Genomic DNA, 10725 nt, shown 5'->3' on the forward strand with positions numbered 1-10725 from the left:
CACTAATGCACTTGACTAATCTTAAAAAAATAAAAATTCTGTGCCCTTAGATTGACCTCATTTCTTTAATTCCAGTGTAAGAAAAGTCTCAAAACAATGCTATTTTTTATTTAACTATTTAAAAATTAATCCATAGAATTTCTCCCAAGATATAGAAATTCTTGCTTAACTCTAACACTGTTTCTGATACATAAAAAAGAGGCAAACTTATTAAAAGAACAGACAGCTATATACCAATGTTCCTAGTAAACACAGGAATAAAAATTCTCATGAGAAATAGTCAAAAATTTGATTTATCAGTATATAAAATGGATAATAGATGCAGCCAAGTATGTTTTTTCCTGTGAATCAAGGCTAATTCAATATTCAAAAATCAGACAATGTAATCACCATATGAACAGACTAAACAAGACAACCAAAGAACAAATCAGATAAAACTTTTGAGCAAATATAACAGCCATTTGTAATAAAAATATTCAAAAAATTAGAAGTAAAATATCATTAAGATTATTAAGTACATCAAAGAAAATTCTTAGCCACTCTGAGTGAAAAACTGTAAGATAAGGAACAAGAGAAGGATGTCTATACAATATCGTACTGATTGCCTATAAATGCAGAAAGATAAAAAAACACATAGTTTTAAAAGCAAAATATAAATATGTTTACACAACCTAATCATATACATGTATCAAAAATTCCTTAGAATTTCACAAAAAAAGTACAAGAACTAAAAAATGAGCTACAATTCCTAAGATATAAGGCCAATACAAAATTCAGTTTGATATCAATACAAACTGAACTCTATTTTTACATGAAACCAATAAACAGTTAGAAACTGAAATAAGAATAAACACTGCCATCTACAATAGTGCCAAAAATGAAATAATTAGGTATAAATCCTATTGCGTATGTACAAGTATGCTGCAATCTACAAAATTCTTATGAAAGGAATGAATAACGTCAAATGAAGAGACATACCATATTTATAGACTGGAAGATTTTCTTATGTTAATTACCTTGATACTGATCTGCTGGATTTGAGGCATTACAATTAACGTCACGGCACTACCCACTTATGCGCGCGCGCACACACACACACACACACACACACACACACTCACCCATATTGGCAACCTTAACCTAATATATTTGGAAAAAGGCAAATAAATTGTAATACACTAAGCAATTGTGTAATAGAAGACCAAAGCTGAGGGACTTTTTCTACTTGATGTTTAGATCTACAACAAAACTATACTATTTAAGACAGGTTGCTAGTAGAGGAAGAATAGACATATAAAGTGATGGAATGGTATAGTGAATCCAGAAATTGATTCACATATATTGTCAATTCAACTAATACACGACCTTAAATGGTACTGAACTAATGAATATATATGCAAATAAAAGAACTTCAAGCCTATCTCCCATTATATAAAAAGTAACTCAAAACGGATCTGTAAACTGACTGTGAAACTGAAATTTATAAATCTTCCAGAAGAACACAAAGGGGAAAATCTTTGTGAATTTAGGCTAAGCAAAATATTTGTTAGCTATGATGCCACAAGATTAATCAATAAAAACATGATAAACTAGACTATCTAAAAAATCTAAAAATCTGATTTTCGAAAGAGACTATTAAAATAACAGAGAAACAATAAACTGGGAGAAAAATATTGCAAATAACAAATCTGATTTTTAAAACATCTTCATAATATATAAAGAACATACGATATTTAATAATAACAAGCCAAATAACCCAATTTAAAAAGTGGGACAAAGATTTGTACATATACCTTGCCACAAAAAAGACATGGATAGCAAATAAGGAAATAAAAAGATATTTGATACCCTTAGGCATTAGAGAAAGCAAAATAAAACCACAATAGTTATCACTACACAACTACTGTAATAGATAACATTTAAAAAATAAAAAAATATAAAACACCAAGTAGTAGTGAAGATATGGAAAAATGAGTCTACTTGCATTGATGAAGGGAATGCAAAATTCTATGCCCATTCTAAAAACTATTTAGCAGGTTCTTACAGTCAGGAACTCACCCAAGTGAAATGAAAACCTATGTTGACATAAGTATCTGGACGCAAATCCTTATTGGCTTTATTTGTAATTGCCAAAATCTAAAAACAATATAAATGTATCTCAGAGAACAAATAACTAACAAACTTATAAAAGAGGCAGTGATAAGATTGAAAAATGCATTATTATAAGTAAAAACAAAGAGGCAGACAAAATGATACATATCGTGTAATTATTATGTGACTATCTTACACATATGTGACTATCTTGCAAAAGAAAAACTTTATGTACGGAAAATAGAACAGATTGGCAGATCCTGAGCATAGGAGAGGTTTTGTGTACAAAGGCGACAGGGGAAGTTTGGGGGTGATAAAAGAGTTCTATCTTTGTACCAATCCTGTATCTAAGACTGGTATCGAATTCCTAAAGATAGAATTTGGTATATATGTGTTGGATCAGGCATCCACATCTGCTCCAGTCAAATGTAGCCGGGTGCAGAATAACATATTGATATTTTTGGATGTGAGAAGGAAATGTTCTATAAAATATACCTTCCATTTAACAAGATTCATGACTTCATTAAAACTCTTTCAAGGGAAGAGAGTAAACAATTTAGTTGAAATTGCCTATTTAAAAATAATTATAATAACTGTGGCAATGATATCATTTCCCATAAACAATTATAATGATAAAAAGTTTCAACATTTTTTCCCACAAATAGAATATCTATAGTATATACATATAGTGTAAATTTAGGAAAGTATTTGAATTTGGTATGTGTAAATCAATCCTTACCTATTTCTATTATTTTGCTAATTTTGAATATATTAATTATCTATTGCTGTGTAACAAATTAATAAGGCCGTTAGCAGTTTAAAACAACAAATATTTATTATCCACAGAGCCTGTGGGTCTGGAATCTGGGTGTGCCTTAGCCAGGTCCTTTGGGCCAGAGTCTCTTATAAGACACAAGGCCGCAATCAAGTTTCTGGCTGAGGCTGTAGCACCTCAAGACTCACCTAGGAACAAATCCTCTTCCACGCTCACTCAGATGACTGTTAGCTGGCATCAGATCCTCACTGACTTTTTGCTGGAGTCATTAGTTTTCTTTTTTTTTTCTTTTTTTCCCCAGGTAAGTCTTTCTCCATAAGGCTACTCACAGTATGGCAACTTTCTCACTCAGAGCCAAGGCTGATACAGAAAGAGAGATAGAGAGAGAGAGGGTAAGAGGGAGATTGTTTGATTATAACCTAATCTCAGAAAGGGCATCCTTTTATTGTTGCTGTATTCTATTCATTAGAAGCAAGACAGGAAGTCCAGCTCACAGGCAGGCAAGGAGTGAGTCTTACAAAACAGGCAATGGATCAGAGGTAGCCATTTTTGAAGCTGCTTACAATATGGTAATATTTGCTCAGAAATATATAATCTTCAAAAAAAAATCCGTAAAGTAAAATATATGTCATCAGCCTAATGGTAACCCAAGAAGACAGATCAAAAATGTATAAAGACAGAAAAATTTCATCAGTGATAAAAAATGAAGACATGCTTTTCCTCTGTCTGAAAGGATACTTGCTTTAAAATAAAGACTAGGAAAGGGATGACTTTTCACCTTTTCTGGGTAATGTTGGACAAGACAGTTCCTGGGTGTTCTTCAGGGTTATTGCCAGGAGGCTGAGGCTGAAGACAGCATGTAAGATGGCAGAGTGAAAAAACAGAAAAAGGGAAAAGAAACCCTGATATTATATAATATGAGCATTAATTATTACTACTTCCTACTATGACTATGATCGACTACTACACTATTCATACTGCTGCTGCTACTACTAATATTGCTATTACTACTATAAACAATGAAAATAATAATAGCTAAAATATAGTGATTATGTTCCATGTGCGAAGTTCTGCTCCAAATGTTTTACAGAGATTGTATTTTATTTCATATACTTCCAATTCTATAAAGAAGTCACTATTAGAAAACTATCACATAGAGAGATTCAGCACATGCCTAGGAAAGAAATCAAGCAACCTGGTTCCAAGTCTGCCCTTTTAAACACTGCCATGCGGTGTTCCAATGTATCCTTGGACTCACGCAATTTCTGAACCTCCTTTATGTGATCTAATCGTGATTATTTATGTTCCTTTGAGGACAATTTCTGTTATTTTTAGTCTTTGATATCCTAACATATATATTCTAGATCAAGGGTCCCCAATCTCCAGGCCATGAACTAGTACCAGTCTGTGGCCTGTTAGGAACCAGGCCATGCAGCAGGAGATGAGTGGTGGGCCAGTGAGTGAAGCGTCATCTGCATTTGCAGCCACTCACCAGCGCTAGCATCACTGCCTCAGCTCCACCTCATATCGTCAGGCATGATTCTCATAGGAGCACTGGTCCCTGGTGCCAAAAAGATTGGTGACCGCCGTTAGAGTTATTAATCTTAAAAAATAAAAATAAAATAATAATAATAATATATCTTATGAATGATCATTTATTCACCTTAGAAATATTCATGTATACCATATTTCACCATCTCTTACGATTAAGTAACTTTTCAAGATTTATCTCCCTTTTAATTACGAGGCAATAATGGTTAATGAGCTTGCTTTGCTTACAAAGGGAAAATTTGTTTGGTCTGCCCTCCATGTATACTGGCAATGTCTTTAGATTACATGACGAGAAAGTTTGTACAGCCTGCCTCCTGTGGCCTTTGTCATCCCCTCTCAGACAGATCTATAGTTCAATTCCCAATAATAAAAAAAAAAAAACATGCACTTTTCCAAGGTGATTTTTAAAATTTCTTCTCAAATTGAATTGAGACATTTTCTAGCACTCTTCCATCTGCTTCATTTACATGTTTTTGTTATTCCTTACATGTAATTCTTTCTTTTTAATTATCTTCCCAAGAAACTAAATCCAAAATTAGAATATACTAGAAGAGAAGTTGTTATATAATTGACAAAAATGCAATCAGAAATCTAGTACTTACATTAGAAAATTTTGTAAAATTATTTATTTATGATTTTGGATAAAATGCTCTCATATTTTATTTAGTGTGGCACATCCATAAAAGTTAAACGAACATAAGACATTTAATATCTGAGATTGATTTAAAGTATTGAAGAGATGAGATTGTGTCTTTATTGTCTTAATTCACTTGGATAGATAATTCTAAATAGGTTAATTCTTTATGACTTTTATAATCTATAGGAAGTTAAATATCATGTGAAATATACTTGTAAAATATTCACTTTAGATCTTATTATTTTGTGTCATTTTATTAAAAACAAAATAATGGTAAAATTCTGTTAATTAAAATATATATTTTAAATTATTTAAAATAAAAATATAAAGACAAATTGAAGGTTGTTCAAATTCATCAAAATAATCCTATTGGCTTAAAAGTAAAAGCAATAGATGCATATTGAACGCCCAAATAAAACAGAAAAATCTGTCCTTTCATCCCATAATACAATTCCCAAGTTGATTTTTAAAAATATTTTCCACGTAATGTTCTATTACCAAAATTTGTACGTGCATATACAGCATTGAAGTACAAATTTTGTGACTCTAGGTATTATTATTTAAATGAATGTTGTTAGCCAAGTAAGATACACTAGACCCCAAAGTACATCTAGTTCAGATTTAAATCTCTATATATTTATTATTATTTATTATGACAATTTATGCCTACAGCACTTGGTTTTCCTAGGTGGTCTCTCATCCAAGTACCAACCAGATCTGACCCTGCTTAGCTTCCGAGATCAGACATCAGGCTCGTTCAGAGTGACATGGCCGTAGACCATGGACTGCAGCTCTATCAGGGTGCAAACCCAAGAACTTCTGTGTGTAAAGCAGATGGGCTAACCGCTACACAATGGAACCATGTCCTATATATATTTTTTATACCTATGCATTATTTTAGGGTTAAGAGGAACATACGTTCTGTACCTCATTTACATTTATTTTTAGTAAATATTATAGCATAGAGATTATTATTATTACTAACATATTCATGCTTTCATTATTTTAAGGCTGCATAGAATTTTATTTCATTTATGTATATTCAACTATTTTACTATTTCTCTGCTACAAATGTTTAGAATATGTATATTCCTGTTGTAGTTATGCTGCTGTAAATATTCAAGTTTACTTAAAGCAGTGTATATAAATGAATGTTAATTTCTACAATTGAATTTGTTTATTAAAAAGCCATGAGAAACCTAATTTTTATAACATTTTTAATTATAAAAAAGTGCAAATTAATTATCCATGTACATTTAGTGTATACATTATTGGGGCTTTCAATATTCTACTTTAATAGATTATGCTTGCACATGAAAAATAAGTCACTTTAGAGAAAATTTCAGGTTAATATATCTTACTCTATTCTTCAATAGAAGTAAAAAGGGAAAGGCACAATAAAAGCGTCAGTGACCTAAAGTGAAAATGCAGTATGTTTCGAACAGAGAAAATAAGCCTAGCACAGAGTAATGTCATTGTAGTGCTGTGACTTGACTAGCAAAATAAAACCTCAGGGTAGCACTCAGAATAACTCCTGCTGTGTTCTCCAATATTGTATTATGCAAGGACTCATAAATTTTTTCATGATGGCTTGACCTAAAAACATTTTTAACAGCTTACAAATCATATTCTAATGTGCCAATTAATATTTAGATGGAATAAAGAGACAAAGCTGATAATATTTCAAGGACCATTTAAATCAATATTTTTCATTAAATATTTTGCTATACATATTCCACTGTTGAACATTTCATCTGTTTCTAGATTTGTCCACTTGAGGAAAAAAGCAAACAAACCAATTGTAATCAGTCTTGTTTTATAAGTCTTTCTCTTAAGAGGAAAAAACTCACAAAAACAACTAAGTTATCTAAGACAGGCATGTATTTCATTTTAACTGAAAACTTATTTCTAAAGCATTTGCAATATTTTACATTCCAATCAGCAATGCATAGAAGTTCTGGGCACTCTACTTTCTCATTAATATTTGGTCCATCAGTGTGTTTTGTTTTACTTCTATTTATTGTGTCCTTTGTTGTCTTATTTGTCTATTTCAATGTTTTACTTTTTTAGTTGTTTAAACTATTCTGCTTTCATTTCATTTTCATATAAATTTAAGAAGCAACTTTTCTATTTCTATTTTTAAAAGACTTATTGGAACTTTTATTAGAATTGCGTTTAATCTATAAATAAATTTGGGGAAAACTGACATCTTAATAATACTTAATCTTCCAATCCATTAAAATGGTGTGTCTCTATTTGTCATTTTTAGTTTAAACTTTTTTTACGTTTTATACTTACAATTGTGTAGCATTACATATATTTTAAATATATATATATATATATATATATATAAGTATTTAATATTTGCTTATGGCATTTAGAAATAAAATGCAATTGTGTCTATAAGTAATTATACACATATATATAGAAAGATATTTGTGTATACTGTACAGATAATTTACATGCATTTGTGTGTACATATACAGAAAGAAAGGGATTATATTTTATTCATAATCGTATGGTATTTTAGAGCATTAAGAGAGGATAGTTCAAAGGTGAACTTAAATGCCATTTACTAAAGTCGTAAATTCATAGATCACAAAACTTTCATGCCAAGTCTTTCAATATTCTTTTTAATAAACGTTGTCATTTAATCTTGGAAAGAGAAATATTTAAACAGATCAGAAGCTGCTCCTGAGAAGCAACATTTCATTTTTTTCTTAGTATGCATGCTTATAAAATGTATGCTTGTTCTTCTGTAATTATTCAGAAATAAAAGGGGATATGCTCTTTTATGTATTTTTCAATCAATACACATGCAGCATTTATCTGAAAAATATTAATACTGTATATTTGATCTTTGATTCATTCCCACTTATAGTATCATCACATTTAAGATTATTGGTTTGTATTTTGAATTTTGTCCTCTCTGGTCCTAACTTAATTCTTGCTATCATAAAATTTTATTTCTTTTTGTAAGAACTTGATGAATCTCAGTGATTACGGCTCATTGCTTATACAATGTCACATTTCTGAGGATGCCCCAGTTGCTATCACTCCTATTTTCTGACAAGGTGAATATGAGCTCTTGTGCTTTATTTAGTGATGTTTTCTACTAGTCATGTAAAACAACATACCTTTTCTACACGCACAGTTCTTGAAACTTCTCTCAAGAAGGCATTCTGAATTTCTCTGTGTGAACAGATAAGGAAAAAAATTACAAAACATTCTTTTATTTTATACCATTGTTATTTGGTTTGTTTCTCATCTTAAGGTATGGCATTATTCCAAGTTTCAAATTTTGTACTCGTTGTCATAGGCAATAGGTATGAAAATTATAAGACAACAGGGAGGAATAAGATGCAATGCGCGTGCTGGTTAAGAATATCGCTTTAAAAGTTAGACCACGGTTTGAATTTATTTGTATATCTTCCTAATTACAAAACTTGGACAATGTTTTAATCTCTCTTAATGTTTCAAATATAGAGAGTAGAGATAAGAAGAGTACTAAGTTTATTACTTTGAGGGTTATTAGAGGCAATAAATGTAAAATATTTAGCACATTGCTTACTAATAAATATTATCCACTATTTTTATTATTAGCTATTATTCAAAGGAACTATATCAGACCTCCTAGACAGATTTAATTTTATTTCAGAAACTAAATGTCTTGGAGATTTACCAATTACCCTTTCCTCTATAACAAACTACCACAGAATTTGTGGCTTTAAACAACCAATTTATTTGCTCATAATCTTGTATATCAGCTATTTGGAATGGGCCTGGATGGACGGTTCTACTGTAAGTCTTGCCAGAAGTCACTCATAGTCTAAGATAAGCTTACGTGTCTGGTGTTTGTTGCTGGCTGTCAATTGGTAGTAGTTCTAGAGGAACTCAGCTAAGATACTTCTGCTTAATGATCCTCCAATAGGTTGGAGAGGGAATATTTATATGGAAGCTTCAGAACAGTTTGCCAAAAGGGAGAGAGTGGAATCTGTCTGTCCTCCTCAGGCTTAGAATCTGAATTCCCACTTATGAATGCATTTACTTCCACTGCATTTTGTCAGTCAGCACAAATCGCAAGACCAAACCTGATTCCACAAGGTAGAGTAATACACTTTACCTCTTGAAAAGAGCAACAGGAAAATAACATTGCAAAGGGGAAAAAGGAATGTGTAGCCATATCCTATTGTAATTAAATACACAAGTTCTATATCCTAGACTCCACTTCCTAGAATCTGTAATAAGTCAATAATATTTAAAATTTCAACCCAATAAGTTATATTTTTAAGTGCTTACAGACATGCTTATTTATTTTAGAGAATAGGAATTTCATTTTTGTGATTTTTTGTGGACTGTACTTTTGAAATATATGTATGTATATATATTTAATTTTACAATTTTAAATCCAATACCTTCTTATTAAAAGTTGAAAACATAATAAAAATAATAAAACTTTTTAGTAATTTAGTCAGCAAGAGGTAGCCTCAGCTAGCAGACTATTTAAATATCCTTTAAATTATTCAGACTCTGGGTTTATCCATTTTATGCACTTGAGTTTGTACCATATATTAACATATATCTTGTATATCTTGCTGTTCTTACTAAGCTTTCATGCACTTTTAATGTTCCATGCTCTTCTCTATTATAATACTTTTTATCATAATTTTGCATTTAATTAATGCTTCTTGCCTTTACTACATTGGAATTTTTCTCTGTCGAGACTGTATTTAGCATATGATCATCGCTGTCCTATGCAACATGGACATTGCTAGCATATTGTAGCATTAAACATTTTTTTCTAATAAATATTGAGTGAAAATGCAAATTGACTACTTTAACCCTCATTTTTCTATTGAGACTTGAAAACAACTTTTATTTTCCTAAAAAAGGAAAAGTTGCTCATTAGAAAACATCTACTGATCATGGAATAAAGGTCACAGTTCTCTATAACAAAGGAATAATGACTAACTAAATGATAAAGGGTTGCAATGTATTTCTCAATCCAGGGGACTAAAGCTGCTGTTTAGTTGTTGTTGTTTTATTTTGTTTTCTCTGCAATTTGGCAGTGAATGGGAGCTCACAAGGGCACCTGGCTATTTTATATTCCTTTGATAGTAGGACAGAGTCATTACTACCTTTGCATTGTCCTTCTCTTGTGAAGGGTAAACATCTTGACTATACATTTGTTACTCGTCTTATTTAATAGTTGTTGTCAAGCAGAGATCAGGCTAGGTATCTCTTGTGTACTTGAGCTTTCCACACCTTATTTACCAAAATATAGATTGATTTAGCCTTTGATATGCTCTCTTTGCTCACCCAGAGATGCAAAAGGATCAGCTACTCTAATGAGATCTAGAGGTTTTACAATAAGAAAAGATTAAGGCCACAAGAGGCTGTACCCAATTTGAGCTTCCAACTTTGAAAATCCCTGTCCAAGAGAGAATATATTTTTGACTTCATCAATATTTTACAATTGTTATTATGTCAGACAATCGTGTCTGTGAAAAATTGTAGCATAGACTGCTCCTTATTTTCTGAGTGAAAAGGAATGGGATAAGTGGCATCCAGGATTGATTTTGAAAAATAAATGAAAGGAATCATTTTAGAGTTTTACATGAGCCACATGTCAAGGACTTTGCAATCACTGGGGTTATTTTGCTTTTAATTT

This window comes from Pteropus vampyrus, unplaced genomic scaffold (genome assembly GCF_000151845.1).
Source record: "Pteropus vampyrus isolate Shadow unplaced genomic scaffold, Pvam_2.0 Scaffold38, whole genome shotgun sequence".
Taxonomy (NCBI): domain Eukaryota; kingdom Metazoa; phylum Chordata; class Mammalia; order Chiroptera; family Pteropodidae; genus Pteropus; species Pteropus vampyrus.